This window comes from Aedes albopictus, chromosome 3 (assembly GCF_035046485.1).
Source record: "Aedes albopictus strain Foshan chromosome 3, AalbF5, whole genome shotgun sequence".
In the NCBI taxonomy this organism is placed as follows: domain Eukaryota; kingdom Metazoa; phylum Arthropoda; class Insecta; order Diptera; family Culicidae; genus Aedes; species Aedes albopictus.
Genome location: NC_085138.1, coordinates 67,443,307 through 67,458,685, shown reverse-complemented (window position 1 = coordinate 67,458,685; position 15,379 = coordinate 67,443,307). Strand labels below are relative to the sequence as shown.

At 39.8% G+C, this 15,379-nt stretch overlaps 1 protein-coding gene and 1 long non-coding RNA gene across 2 annotated transcripts in view; both read right to left on the bottom strand.

Annotated features, from left to right (window-relative positions):
- Positions 1-15,379, bottom strand: part of LOC109400170 (connectin-like) — a 497,439-nt gene that overhangs the window by 349,188 nt on the left and 132,872 nt on the right. The window lies entirely within an intron of this gene.
- LOC134291088 (uncharacterized) lies at positions 7,330-8,106 on the bottom strand. Its single transcript, XR_009998904.1, has 3 exons — positions 7,942-8,106; positions 7,802-7,885; positions 7,330-7,719 (listed from the first exon to the last, which is right to left on the bottom strand). It is a non-coding gene; the product is annotated as an uncharacterized LOC134291088 (long non-coding RNA).

Sequence of the window (15,379 nt, the reverse complement as noted above, 5' to 3'; positions counted from 1 at the left end):
GCACCAAAAAACTTCTCCACATTGTATACATAAAACCCAGGGATTCGAATCTAGGACGGCTAGAACCTAGAACAGGAGCTCGTCATTTTTACCAGTGACGCCATCGCAACACTTGAAGTGAGGGGCAATATAAGCTGAAATGGTTCTTCATATTGGTAGCTCCTCTATAAATAGACTCGCTGATCCAACATACCGGAGAGGGAAAGTATGACGTCACCATACCCAGTTATGACGTCACTATGCACGTTACTACAGCCCATTTAGTTCCTCAGCTTCAATGTTGTGTACGCTTGTTGTGCACTAGAGCCAGCGTTTACTACGTCGGAGCTGGAGCCCACATCGCTGTACCTACGCGACTGGACGTCACACGAAACTGTTCTTAATACAGTTGATAGCAATTATATCTTCGTGTTATTAACTGAGTTGAACAGATAGCTAATGACTTTCAAATAGTGAAAAGTGTGGATCTAAGCACTTGTTGCGCCAGCGTTTATTTAAATGTTTTAAGCGTTTTGTGGCATGTTTTATTTCATTATTAATAATTAATGATATTCCTTCTGCAAAGTTGTTCAGTAGTATTATGGCGCTTAAGTGGTGAATGTATCGGTAGGAATATTCCCTTGGAGGAATTTATGAATGAATTTTTAAAAGGATAGAAAAAAGCATTTCCATAATGAGTCAATGGTGTAATTATCGATAAAATTTGTAAAAAAAACCTTTCGATAAATACTTGAAGTAATTTGTTTTCGAACACAGAGCGTACAGGAAGTCCAAAGGGATATCAAAACACTTCGTTTCGCTGTTGAACTAAATATTTTATTACCTCTAACAAAACAACTACACTTCATTTGGTAGTACATACATAACTATTTCGATCGGCAGATATGCATACACCGATTATCTATGCGGTGACCAAATACTAAGAAATTTGAAGAAATTGGAATTGGATTGAAAAGTTTAACTTTAAAACTAGAACTTAATTAATTACTGAGATCCTTCAGAATTTCTGATGGATTTTCCCTGATGAAGAATCCTTTAAGGAATTTGTGATGCATAAGCTGAAGTAATTTGTTAAGAATGTCTTAAAGAATCTCCCTTTTGGATTCTCTGAAGAAATTCTCAAGGGAGGAAATGTATGTTGGATTTTAAACTTAAGTTAAACCTTGCGGGAAACCCCTATCACGAATGATCTGTATACTGTACAATTGAAATCATATTAGTAGTTACAGTTGTGAGCTCCAACAGATCAAAGGCGACTTGATCTGGTCGGTGAAATATAATTGGTGAATTGAAATGTGTTTTCGTGTTCTATGATCAGAGATGAAGGATCATAGGAGTGGTTTCCTTGACATCCCAACATGTATATGAAATAATCTTCCAACAAATCCTTGGGGCAAAGTTCTTTGAAGAATTCAAAGAGGAGGTCATGGAAAAAGTCATGGAGGAATTGATGAAGAATTCTTTAGAGGATTACCCGGAAGAATACATGGAGGATTTTTTTTATGGATTTTTTGTAGAAATTCCTGGAGGAATCCTTTGAAAATTATTGGAAAAAATCTCTAGGGAAACCGTAGAAATCTTTAGAGTAAATTTTTGTAGGAATCATCGGAAGCCTTTCTTAAGAAATCCTTGGAGAAGTTGCTGAAGAATTCTCCAACCACAATTTCTAGAGGAACTCTAGGGGAAATCTCTTAAAGAATTTTTGGAGAAATATTTGAATATTTGACTGGAGGATCGTCAGTAAGAATTCACGCAGGAATCGTTGAGAAAACTCTCGGAAAGATCTTTGGAAGAACTTCTAGTGAGCTCGCTAGAAAAACTACAAGAGGAATACTCTTTATTTCTCTAGAAATATTCACAGAAAGTACTCCGTAGCTATCCATAATAAACATTCAACCTGTAAAACATGTACAAAATCCTCTGAACAAATGTAAACGCCGCGGTTCAATTACATATAACATTTTCCACTTGAGAGCCAAGAACTTCTCAACAACTTTGCTGATGAGTGATGATCAGAACTTCCCAGGACAGCAGAATAATTAGGTTTAACATATCAAATAGCTCGTAGTAGTGAAATTGTGCATATTTTTTTTTTTCATTCGAGAATTTCAAGAATCATGAACAACTTTGCTGAGCATACGAACTGTGCAGGTGATCTGAAGCATGACAAGAACCATTTAAAATTACCAAATATCATCACGTAATGGTGGAGTTGCTTTTCTCATTTTCCAACTTCCAAAGTCACAAGCTTTCTGTACAAATTTTATGAAGACATGAGCTGTTTTGGTAGTTCATATAATAAAGGATATCAACAATTGTGTATTTTCTAAACACAATGGCGCCATACAGCGGTTAATTTACGCACTAAACACTACCAAAAAAAATATAGATTAGTTACACATTGCATTTAAAAAATTATTACTGAGTTTGTTATAATGTTGATGTAATGATGTCCAAGTCATATATTCATTTATTGTAACTGACTTTGTAAGAACCTTGAAATAATACAATCTAGTTTTCGTACCGATTCCAACAAATATATCTAAATATAACAAACCTTGATATAGATATCAACCGTTGTTATAATTATGTTATGTTTTTGTTATGCCTTTCTGATCGGGTTTGCGGGATGCGTTGAGCTTCTGGTAGAACTTGCGTGTTTCCTGTGAACGGCACAGCAGTTCCATTTCCTCGCACTCCGCTTCTTCCAGGCGGCGTTTTTTTTCCGGAAGAGACGGGTCTGCTGCTTCCGCTTCTGTCTGTATCGCTCCACATTCTGTCGGGTTCCATGCTGCAGCATTACCGCCCGCGCTGCATCCTTCTCCTCCAGAACCGCTCTGCACTTCTCGTCGAACCAATCGTTTCGTCGCCTCCGTTCTACGTACCCGATAGTGCTCTCGGCTGCGTTATTGATGGCTGCTTTGACTGTACTCCAGCAGTCCTCTAGAGGGGCCACATCGAGCACACCCTCGTCCGGCAACGCTGCCTCGAGATTCTGCGCGTATGCGGTGGCGACATCCGGTTGCTTTAGTCGCTCTAGATCGTACCGGGGCGGCCGCCGGTACTGTACATTGTTAACAACGGAGAGTTTTGGGCGCAGTTTAACCATTACCAGATAGTGATTAGAGTCGATATTAGCGCCACGATAGGTCCTGACGTCGATAATGTCGGAGAAGTGCCGTCCATCAATCAGAACGTGGTCGATTTGCGATTCCGTTTGTTGTGGTGATCTCCAGGTGTAACGATACGGGAGGCTGTGCTCAAAGAAGGTGCTACGAATGGCCATGTTCGTACCCGTCACCCGCAATAAATTCTTGAGAAACCCCACGCGTTCACCGCTTCGGCTGCACAGAAAATTCACCAGCCGAAAGAAGCTAAACGCATTTTACCCCGCTTTCACCAGCGTGTCATTGTTGCTCAGCTTTGGGGCTCCGGCAATGTTTGTTTATGCTCTTCGGAAGCTGGCAATTTGTTGTTTACAAAGGAGCGTATGGGATCAAGAGGGGGAGGAGGCTGAACCGACTGGTAGCGCATCCAGTTCGGAAGAAAAGCAATCACTCTTTTATGGTGGGATATACTCTCCGCTTCGGGATGACAGGTTCCATCCACGGTTATGCGGACGGACAGCGACAGGAAATTTAATGAGCGAAAGGATGCTTAATGTCGCAGAAAAAGGAAATTGAATTAATGGGTGAGAAATGGATATTTCGGTTACGGTTTGGTGATTTCATCGGTTTCTGTGAAGTGGCCGAGTTGGTGCATGTTAGCTCAGCCGCAGATTTGCGTGAGTGGAATACTTAATATGGACTTGCATGCATCGATATGATTGACCCCGACCCGGTTTTGCTAACTTCAACAATTTTCATAGGTAATAGTTACATGGAAAGCAATTCGGTCCAATTAAAGATGAAATCATGTCATGGTTGCTCGTTTCAGCATAGTCATTAGAATTATCTAACTCAAATGTCCAGACAGACTGATTGCTTTCGTCAGAAGTTTACTAATAAGCAATCAACGAAACTACTTACTTTATTTATTAGTTCATTAGAAGCAGATGATTATTTTCATAGGAAGCTTCCAAAAATGCAAGTATCTGGGTCACATCGTCATAAAAAGTGTTACAGGTGGTATTTGCACAGATTTGGACATGAAGGCTCCCCCGTATGTCTGGAGTGCGCGAACGGCGAGATGATGACGAAGCATTCATCTAGTATGTCAAGAGATGCAAGACTCTCTCTCTCTTCTCTCTCTTCTTGGCGTAACGTCCTCACTGGGACAAAGCCTGCTTCTCAGCTTAGTGTTCTATGAGCACTTCCACAGTTATTAACTGAGAGCTTCCTCTGCCAATGACCATTTTGCATGCGTATATCGTGTGGCAGGCACGAAGATACTCTATGCCTAAGGAAGTCAAGGAAATTTCCTTTACGAAAAGGTCCTGGACCGACCGGGAATCGAACCCGTCACCCCCAGCGTGGTCATGCTGAATACCCGTGCGTTTACCGCCTCGGCTATATGGGCCCTTAGATGCAAGACATGCATGATAATTAATCTGCGGTAGAGATATCACTCCGGATAACAGTGTAGAAAGTATGTAAAGGGGGTGGACAAGTGAGATTCCGTAACTGCAATGGTCTTCCGAATCGTATTTGAAATACAGAGAAAATGGCGGGTTAACCAACAGCAAGTTGAGTTGCCCCCACCCCCCTCCTTTCCATCCGGGAGCTTAAGGGAGGGGTTTTCCCAATTTTGGCAAAGGGCGGAGCGGCGCCAAGTGTATGGAACATTAATGGGAGGGGTTTAACCCCCAAAACCCCTTCCTTAGTCACGGGCATGTTGAAAAGGGAAGAAAGGACAACTTATTTATGCACGCGCCCCCCCCCCTTTTCGAAATCATCCCTAACGTATGTACCACGACGGTAAGGAATATAGAAAATGAGGTTTTAGTGATTCGTTCCCAACATCAACCCTGCTCTTAGAACAGAACCCAAGAAAAGGTACCCCAGGGTATTTGATCTGCAGATTGCATCATTCTATAAAATAGGTGTCACGACTCATGCGGTACTTCGAATGGGGTTTGACAAAACAACATTATTAAACCAGAGGTTGCATAGACTGACATTGAACGAACACTAATTTTACGCAACGGATAATACACGAAACACCAAATGGTTCAATGCAACGATGTACGGTTAAAACAATCGTGTTTTCAGCAAAATGATGTGGAAGAGACCTGGGTTAGATGACCAGTCGGACCAAAACATTAGACCTTAGGGCACATGGAGTGTCCATTACACGACACACAGGTAATTGTTTCATAGATCTTTCTTCAGTAATGATGTCTTTACCCCCACTAGATGCTTTGTTGTCTTTCTTTTTACCTGGAGGGCAATATAGCATACTTAACTTCCGTTTACATAGGATTTTGTTCAATAGTTTGTTTATTTCCGCCCTGACGCTGTTACCATTGGTATAGCTAGAAGGGGGCCTGGAGCCAGAATCTGCCAGAACACCACTACCGTTTTCCACTAATAAAAGTACAGTAGTTGAACGGAAAAATGTAGGAACTACTCTGCATATGATGTTTAGTAGGTTCTTCTTCTTAACTCTCTTATTGTAATATTTTTATACAGGACCTACTAAACTTCAAATGCAGAAAAGGTCCTGTATAAAAATATTATAATAGAAGAGTTTTAAAAAGTTGAAAACACTTGAACAAAATTTGAAAAAAATCCAAATGACACTCTGAACATATACAGATTTTTCAAATGTTTGTAGTGAATAAAAAACTTTAAACGAAGCAGCATATTGAAGCCTTAGGTATAGGCTGAAGTATATATTGAGATAAAATGTTTAAAAAATTTGTTTAAACATTTAATAAGTATTACCAAAAGTTCTAAAACGTTTTGAACTTTCATCTGATTTTATTCAAAATTTCAGAAAATAATCTACGAAATCCCAAAGATCCTCTGAATTTTCTAGCAGCATTACCGCAAAATGTTGTTGATTTTTAGTCGGTCAATATAAATTATCTGGACTTTCTTGGGCATCGAGTATCTGCGCATCTATCAAACAATGCACAAATTCAAATGGTCATTGAGAAAGTTAATTAAAATATCTTTAAAAGTTCTCATTGAACTTCTTTAAGGCGTTGTCCTAGTTTCGACGTTAGGCCTTTTTCGGGCGGTGTGGTGGTGTGGGTTAGCTGTGGTGGTTGGGGTAGGCGAGCTGGCTTGGCAAATATATACCAACTAGCTTTTATATCTTAATGTAACGCAATGAAATTGTAAATAATAAAATTATATTCGCAAAACATTACTGCACTCTGTTGTATTTTGTACATTGCGTTGAAAAAAAGAACCACACCTATTCTAAACAGCGTTGTGCTGGTAGCGGTGGCCAATTTATAAAGGTTAAGGTTTTTTTTTTCTTTACTCGTGCTTGATTCTTCTGGAGCTTTTTTTTTGCTAATATCTACTTTCCCATCATATCATAGCTGCATTCTTTTGGAAATTACGAACTCTTTTGAGGAATAACCCAGAATTTTCTTCATGACCTACTTCAAAATTTTCTTCAGTATAACACAATGGGAACCCATCCGAAGATTTTTTGAAAATGTCTACATAATGCCTTTTATGACTAACTGGAGTTTTTCCAATTATTAATCATTCAATTTGTCTTAGCTTATTAGAAATCTAGAAATAGCCCCGATCTCTATTTATTTTCTAAGAATAAATCCTTAGCTGTATTGTTCCGAGTACATCCTTGCCAGAATTTCTTTGAAAACAATTTTATACACTCCTATACTGCATATGCTCATCTAATAACAAAATATTTTACAAATGTCAATTGACGTATTCCTTAAAGGATCATTGGAAGAAACTTTTGAAGTTTTTTTCATAAAAACCTTGGAACTATCACTGGAGGAAACCCTCGAGGTGTCCTTGTAAGAATTTCTGAAGGGAATCCCTTGAGAAATTCTTAAATAATTGTTTTCGGAGTCTTTTCGGAGAACTCCCAAATGATAAAATTTTTGAAAAAATCCTGGAATTCGTCTGAAATAATTCCTGGACGAATAGCTGGAATGTGTTAAAAAATGTATGGAGGAATTTAAAAAGCAATTCCTAGAGAAATTTCTGGAGGAAACCCAGGGAGAACTCCAAAAGAGTCTTCCCTGGGTGAATTCCAGAAAAAAAAACTGGAAAAATTACTGAAAGCACTTCTACCATGCAAGTACTTATATATTGAAAGTAAGAAATGCCGGATGTATTCCTGAAAGAATTGCAGGACGAAATTCTGAAAAAACTCCTTTGCAGGAGCTTAAGGGGGCATTCTTGAAGGAATTCATGGATAAATCTGTGGATGAACTCCTTAAAGATTATTTGGAGATAATTGTGAGAGAATTCCTGGATGACTTCTTGAAGAACTTCCTGTCTCCTGTATCCCTCTAAAATTATCTTAAAGTATTCCAGTACAAATCGCTTGGAGGAATTACGCCAGAAATCCCTCAAATAATCCAAAAATTCATCAGGTAATTCTGGGAAATTTGGGTGAACCTCTATAAAATATGATGAACTCACTTCTTAAATTGTGATTTCTTACGGGGACTGACTGGATCTATGGAAACTTGGTAGGTTTTCGGCTTTCAGTCACAGAAAAAGCGTTGATTATTCTAAATCATTGCCTACGTTTCGATCCTATGGTTGGGATCTTCATCAGGGCCTGTTTATTGTGTAAAAGAGGGGGGGGGGGGGGGGGTGCTCTTAATTTTTATAGTTCGTTTTTGATTAGTTTAATTACTCACTCGATATGAATCAACTTGTGAAGATCGTGTTGATCACACGGTGGAATGTCGTTTGCATTGGGTTCGGGCACCGCACTTGTAACACTGTGATTAGGAAATTATTGATTAAAGGAGATTTGAGAAGCAAATTACGATCATACTTAGACCAACCAGCACCCTGGTTGAGATGGTGGGTGGGTGGTACGTTTAACCGTTCGAGTCGCAACACTTGGCACTTTGGGAACACTTCTGTTCTTGTTCGCCAGATTGGGGTTACTGTGGAGTGTTTATAGTTGGTGGTGTTTGGTTGGTCGGATTTGTTTGTGTTAGTGGGGTGGTTAGAATTCTTGTATTTTGTCGAATTTTGTTAGTAGTTGACGACGCATTTCTCGTTCCTCTCTGGGTTTTGATCGTTGAGAGCAGATTTGCGTACGCACAGCTTAAATTATCGGTGTCTGTCCGATGGTTGACCGTGTTGGAAGTCGTCGCAATATGGCACATTTCCAACAATTGCAGAGCTTGTCTCTTGTAGGTTGAATCGACGAGGGATGGTTGTTGGATGTTGAAACGGTGTTGGTGATTGATACAGTGGTTCATCAGTGCCGATTTCTCTTGTAACAGCTGTATTTCGGGATCGGTGTATTGGTAACCTTCTGCCAGTTTGTTTTCAAGAGTGTTGATGTGGGTTTGATGGCCATACATGCGGGTCCGCAACTTGTTGGTAGTCATTCCGATGTATGCGCTGGGACAGTCTCTACAGTCAATTCTGCAAACGACATTCCACCGTGTGATCAACACGATCTTCACAAGTTGATTCATATCGAGTGAGTAATTAAACTAATCAAAAACGAACTATAAAAATTAAGAGCACCCCCCCCCCCTCTTTTACACAATAAACAGGCCCTGATGAAGATCCCAACCATAGGATCGAAACGTAGGCAATGATTTAGAATAATCAACGCTTTTTCTGTGACTGAAAGCCGAAAACCTACCAAGTCACTTCTTAAACTTCTAAACCAGCCGCTGCATAAATTTTCGAAAAGATCCAGAGAGGAATTTCTGAACGAAATCACTACAGGAATTTCTGGAGCAATCCCTGAAAGAACTGCTGGTGCAATATCTGAAGGAATTCAACGAGGATTCCCTAGAAGAATTCCTGCAGGTATGCCTGGAGTAAACTCTGTAGGAATATCAGGAATTTGAGAAAGTGTACCTAAAGGAATCCCTGCATTAATTACTGGGAGGAATTCCCAAACAAATTTCTGGAAATAATTCTTGGAGAATTTTTTGTAGAAATTCCTGGAGGAATTTGTAGAGGAATTTTTTGAGACGTTCCTGGAAGAATTCCTGGAAAAGAAGCAATTCCTAGAGGCAGCTCTGGTGGAAATCCTGAAGGAACTTCTGGCGAAATTCCTGTCGGAATACCTGGAGGAATTACTGGAGGAATTTTTGAAAGTATACCTGGAAGAAATCCTGGAGAAACGGCTAGAGGAATTCTTGAATAAATTCCGAAGGAATTTCTTAAGGAATAATTGGAAGAATTGCTGGAGGCATCCCTGGAGAAATTCCTGGACGAATGCCTGGAGTTTTTCCTGGATAAATTTTTAAAACAATCCCTGGATGAATCCATGAATGATGTTATTAAAGGATTTTCCTGCAGGAATTCCTGGAAAAATACTGGAAGAATTCCATAGTAGAAGTTATTGGAGGACTAACTACAGAAATTCCTGGAACAAATCCATGGAGAAATCCTAACAGAATCCCTGGATGAGTTCCTTAGAAGAACTCTAATAGCAATCCCTGGAGAACTCACTGAAGAAACCACTTTAGAAATTCCGGTAGAGATCCATAGAGAAATTTCTTGAAAGAATCCCTGGGGAATTCTTCGAAAAATCCCTGGAGGAATTTCTCGGAGAACCTAAGGAGAAATGTCTGAGGAACTTCTTGACAAATTTTTGGTGGAATTCCAGAAGGAATTCCTTGAGAAATTCCTGGAGGAATATTTGGAGTACTTCGGACGAATTATTCCTGGAAGAATTCCTGGAGGGATCCCTGGAGAAAATTCTTGAGAAAATCCTAGAGGAAATCCCAGAAGAATTTCTGCAGGAATTCCGGGAGGAATTTTTGGAGGAATATGTGGATGAAATACTGGAGGAATACCTGGAGAAATCTCTGGAAGAATCCTTAGAGGAATCCCTGAAGGAATTCCTGGTAAATTTCTGAAGGAATTGCTGGTGGAATTTCTGGGGGATTCCGTGAAATAATTCTTGGAGGAATCTCTGGAAGACAAGTTTCTGGAGGAAATCCTGGAAGAAATCCCGGAAGTATTCCTGGAAAAATTTTTGGTGGAATTATTGAATAAATTCTTGGAAAAATCCCTGGAGGACTTCTGTAGAAATTACTGAAGGAATTGCTGTAGGAATTTTTAAAGGAATTTCTAGAGGACTTTCTGGATCAATTCTTAAGATAATTCTTGGTGGAAATGCCTGCATGAGATCCTTTAGGAAAACCTGGAATAATTCCTGGATAAATTCCGGGCGCAATTCTAGGGTAAATTTCTGGAGGAATCCCTTAAAGAATTCCTGGAGGCCCAGGAAGAAATCCATGGAATAATTTCTGAGGGAATTTCCGGAGGATTTTCTGAAGAAATCCCAGGAGGAAATTTAGTAGAAATCACTAAAATTCTGGAAGAAATCCTGAAGAAATCCAAAAAAGAGTACGTGGAGGAACTCTTGGAGGAATCCTTGTAGCAATTCCTGAGGGAACCCCAGGAGGAATCTCGGAAGAAATGCCAAGATAAATTCCTAAAGGAATCCCTTAACTTGGGTAGTTTCTGTATGAATTCCTGGAGGAATTCCTGATAGAATTCCAAGAAGAGCTTTTGGAAGCATTTTGAAAATAATCCCGGAATTTGTTCTCGGAGGAATTTCTAAAGAAACCCCATAAGGAGTTCCTTAAGGAAGGAGAAAAGTGTTTTCTTAGCGAATTCTTGGAAGAATTTCTGTAGTAATCCCTTGACAGAAAACGTGAAAAAAAAATCCATGTCTGCTGTAATTTCTAGACGAATTATTGAAGGAACTATATAATGGACTCCTAAAGGATTTATGTACGGAATTTACAAGCAATTGTACATTGATTAGTTTTTGAATGAACTCTAATGAAATTCATTTAAAAAAAATTCTGGAAGACATTCCTGCAGAAATACTTCAAATTATTCCGTATGGAATTATTGGATCAATCTGTAGTGAAATTCTTGAAGAAATATATGGAGTAATCCCTGAAGAAATCTCTGAAGGAATACCTTCAGAAATATCTTAAAGAATCTCTGGAGAAATTCCCTAAGTAAACCGCGAATACAACACTAGAACAATCACTGGAGGAACCTCTGAAGGTATCCCAAGACAAATCCTGAAAGAAATATCTCGTGGAATCCTTAGATACAATATTGAAGGAATCTCTGAAGGAATCCATGAAGATCCATGAATCACTGCAACAAGTTTTAGAAAAAATCCTGGAGGCATTGTTCATACCCATATATTTTACGGGACTAGAAACAAATCTAAATCAATCATTTTCATTGTTCATAACAGAAACGCCAGTTTGCATTTTTACATATTGGACGACCTTGTTGCTTAAAAGTCATCTTAAATCAGACCCCCTGGGTCACCTCCAGAAAAAAGTCCTAGCTACGCCAATGGCTATGACACTGAGAAGAATCTTTGTTTCACAGTTTTAATAAAGCATATACGCATAAACCTCAAATGCATTAAATTATTAAGCAGTTTCCACTGTGACAATACGACCATTATCAAGAAATTCTCCTTCATTGCATAAAACCTCATTTAATTAATCTTTGTCGCATTCAATTGTTTTACATACCCTATCCAAATATTAACCATCGACCACGACATTCGCCGCCTCGTTCCTAATTAAACAATCGGCATGGCCAAATCCCTGCAAAGCTTTCTAATTGACTTCTCAAACAATAAATTTCCCAGCGTAGACACAGCCCACCTACGCACGCAGAACACTCGACACGATGATGGGCGAAATTCATCAAATCAACTTTCCGCAACAAAGGGAAATCGAAAAACCAGACCCAGTCGACGAAATGAATTGCTAAATGTTTCACTTCTCTGCCATCGGCCGCCGGAAGGCCATATCCCACCACCTTTCGTTCCTTTTCGGCGAAAACCAGACGCCACCACCGCACCACCGCGCCGCCGTTGACGACAGTTGTTAACTCGGGTCAATTTACCGTGCATCGAAACAACAAATGGGTGTACTTTGGGTGACGAAAGTTTTCGCCATTAATTTTCCTCCCACTTGCGTTTCAATTTCCAGATCTTTCCAGCAGGGCACGGAACGGAAAGCTGAAGGTGCCAGAACCAGAACCAGAACCACATAAAATTTCTCCTAATCACAGCTCGGCACCTTGAATGGCGGAGAGAACGAGGATGTCTGTAGCTGCTCGGATAGATCGGACGAACTTTTGTCATCTCCGTAATAGGTCTACGTTTCGCTCCGGTGATTTAGCCGTGTCTTTGTTCCGCAAGAGGTTGTTGTGGGGCTGGTTGGTGTTCTCAGAAAAAGGTCAAATTTGGATTGAATGGTGCAAAAAATGGGCGAAAGGTGTTCGTTCCGGGAAATCGACACAGTGGTCACGTGGCGTTGGATACAGGGCTTGTTGTGTGAAACAAACAGTGTTGGGATGTTCCAACATTGTTCTTTTCCTTCCACTGCTGCAAAAAGCTTTCCAAAGTTATTAGTTAAGAGCTTTTTTGTCATAGGTGCTATTCTTCACATTGACATTGGCATTGGCGTCCTGGGGTATCAGTTTGCAGAATCATCATTTCGAATGAGGATGAATTCAAACCGAAATTTCAAGAAAGATTAGTCTGCAAGTGTGACGTTTATTTCTAAAATTAATCAACAGTATACGTGAACATGCTGAAAAACCTGGGACGGATTCCCAAGAAAGTTACACTTTCGTGTTTCTGGACAAATTACGAATAAAATTTTTAAAATTACAGTTCCCAGTTCACTTAATATTACATTCCTAAATTCATCTTGTAATCCGAAATTCTGAGAGTTTTATGATGAAGGTTGAGATCCAGGCCTAATTTTCCTATTATCATCAAATTTTGTTTGAATGCAACAGCGAATGCCACTTTATCAGGACGACGGATCTCTGTACACATCCCAACGAAAAGGCAAAAGTTGCCGAAAGCAGAGCCATTTGTGTTCAGTTAAGCTAACCCCACGTCTCCACTAGACAGATATGTCATACATTTTTGCATCTTGAAAGAGAAAACATTACAGAACTGTATTTCTGACTTGACACATCTATCTGAAATTAGCTAGAAGTTTTGGTAAAGTCCCACTATAAAATCCTGAAGAAATTCCAACGATACTGGTGAGAATTCAGCGAAAGTTTTCAAAGAAATCAAAGATTTTTTTCTTGGATGAATTCCAGAAAGAAAAAAACTCGTGCAGGAATCCCTCAAAAAATTCCTGCAAGAATCGTAGAAGGAACTTTTGGAGGAATTCCTGAAATATCTGGACGAAACCTACAAGGAGTTCTTTTAAAAATGTGAGAAAGAACTTCTGAAATAATAAAAAAAAACTTTTGAAGGAATCCTAGAAAAAGCTTGTGGAGGGACCCTGGAAACATCTCATAGGGAATTTCTAGGAAGTTTCAGAAAAATTGTAAATCATAGCGAAACTAAGCTAAGTTTCATTAAAAAATCTTAAATAGAAGCATGTCCTTGGAGGATTCCGAAGGCCGCTGCCCATCCTCGGTCACGCCTAATACTTTCCATATCACCTTGTTCGCCCATCGTGCACTCTTCTCTCCGAACCTTTTTGAACCAACCGGATGATAACAACATTCCCTGCCAACCGTATCGTTCTAGCTTTTGGCTGACACGCTTTTTTATTTTTAAATTTTGTATTTTTTTGTTAGGATATCTTTTTGATAACGAAAAAAAAACGAAAATAATCGTCTATAAATCGTCTATTTTTGGAATAGGATGAACTTGGGGGCATAGGCTGAAGGGTGCTCTTACTCTCGACTAGGGGTTTCCAGACCTTTTGATTCGCGGTGCACTTTTTGGAAATAAATCGTTCCGCGGTGCACATGTTCATTATTGTCAAAAAAGCAAGTCAAAAAAAAAAACTGTCGTATTTTCCATAGTGATTCCAGGTGCACACTCGTCGTTAACATTTTTTCACACTATTTTTTTACTTAACGGAGTATAGTGAAGTTATTCGATAGACTGAGTGAAATCCTGAAAAGGTGCACAGTAAAATTCCTTCCAAATTAATGGCACTTTACAGTTTACTTTACAGTTGCACTAACGTAAGAACTACACGACACACACAATACGCGACGCGACACAAGACAAAAAAGCTAGTTTTTTAAATCTTTTCTTGACGATTGTTAGGCCTTCATCATGGAAGCTTTTGAAGAAGCCTGCCCTCTGCGGTCTGTGAAGACCACAAGAGGAACCCCTTGGTGGAACTCCGATCTGGCGAAGCTCAGGATCGGAAGCTTTCAGGTCGGCTCGCAAGGCCTACCAGAAAGCTCTTCGGTCTGCTGAACGATCCGGCTGGAAAAACCTTTGTACAAATGTTTCCAGTCTGAGTGAAGCCAGTCGATTGAACAAAATCCTTGCAAAATCTAAGGATTTTCAAGTGAACGAACTTCGTTTGCCAAATGGTGATTTCACTTCCTCTGATGAGGAAGTTTTAGAATGTTTATTCAGTACACACTTCCCCGGATGTGTGGATATTTCATCTTCGGATGAACCTGATGTCTTTTCTTGTAGTTATGATTCTTTAGCTTCGGCTCGGAGTGTCATAACTTTAGAATCGATTGAATGGGCACTTAATAGCTTTGCTCCTTTCAAATCTCCTGGGGCAGATGGGATTTATCCTATTTTGCTTCAGAAGGGATTTGATCATTTCAAACATGTTTTGAAACAACTACTTGTTTGCAGTTTTGCTACAGGATATATTCCCAAATCCTGGCGGGATATTACTGTGAAGTTTATTCCGAAAGTGGGTCGCGCGTCGTATGAAGAAGCAAAGAGCTTCAGACCTATCAGTTTGACCTCTTTTCTTCTGAAATGCTTAGAACGCATTGTGGATCATCACATCCGTGATGTTTATCTGGCCAATGTGCCTCTTCATGTGAACCAACATGCTTACCAATCTGGAAAGTCCACTGTGACTCTTTTACACAAAGTTGTTTACGATATCGAGAAGGCATTCGCTCAAAAGCAATCCTGCTTGGGTGTTTTCTTAGATATCGAGGGTGCCTTTGACAACGTGCCTTTCGATGCCATATTGGAAGCCGCACGGGGTCATGGTATATCTCCAATGATTTCCAATTGGATTCACCAAATGCTCAAAAACCGACATCTCTTCTCGACATTGCGTCAAGCGGCGATTAGGAAATTGAGTGTTTGTGGATGCCCCCAAGGGGGAGTCTTATCACCACTTTTATGGAATCTCGTAGCAGATACGCTATTGAGGCAACTCAATAATAGCGGTTTTCCTACTTATGGTTTTGCCGACGACTACCTAACATTGTTA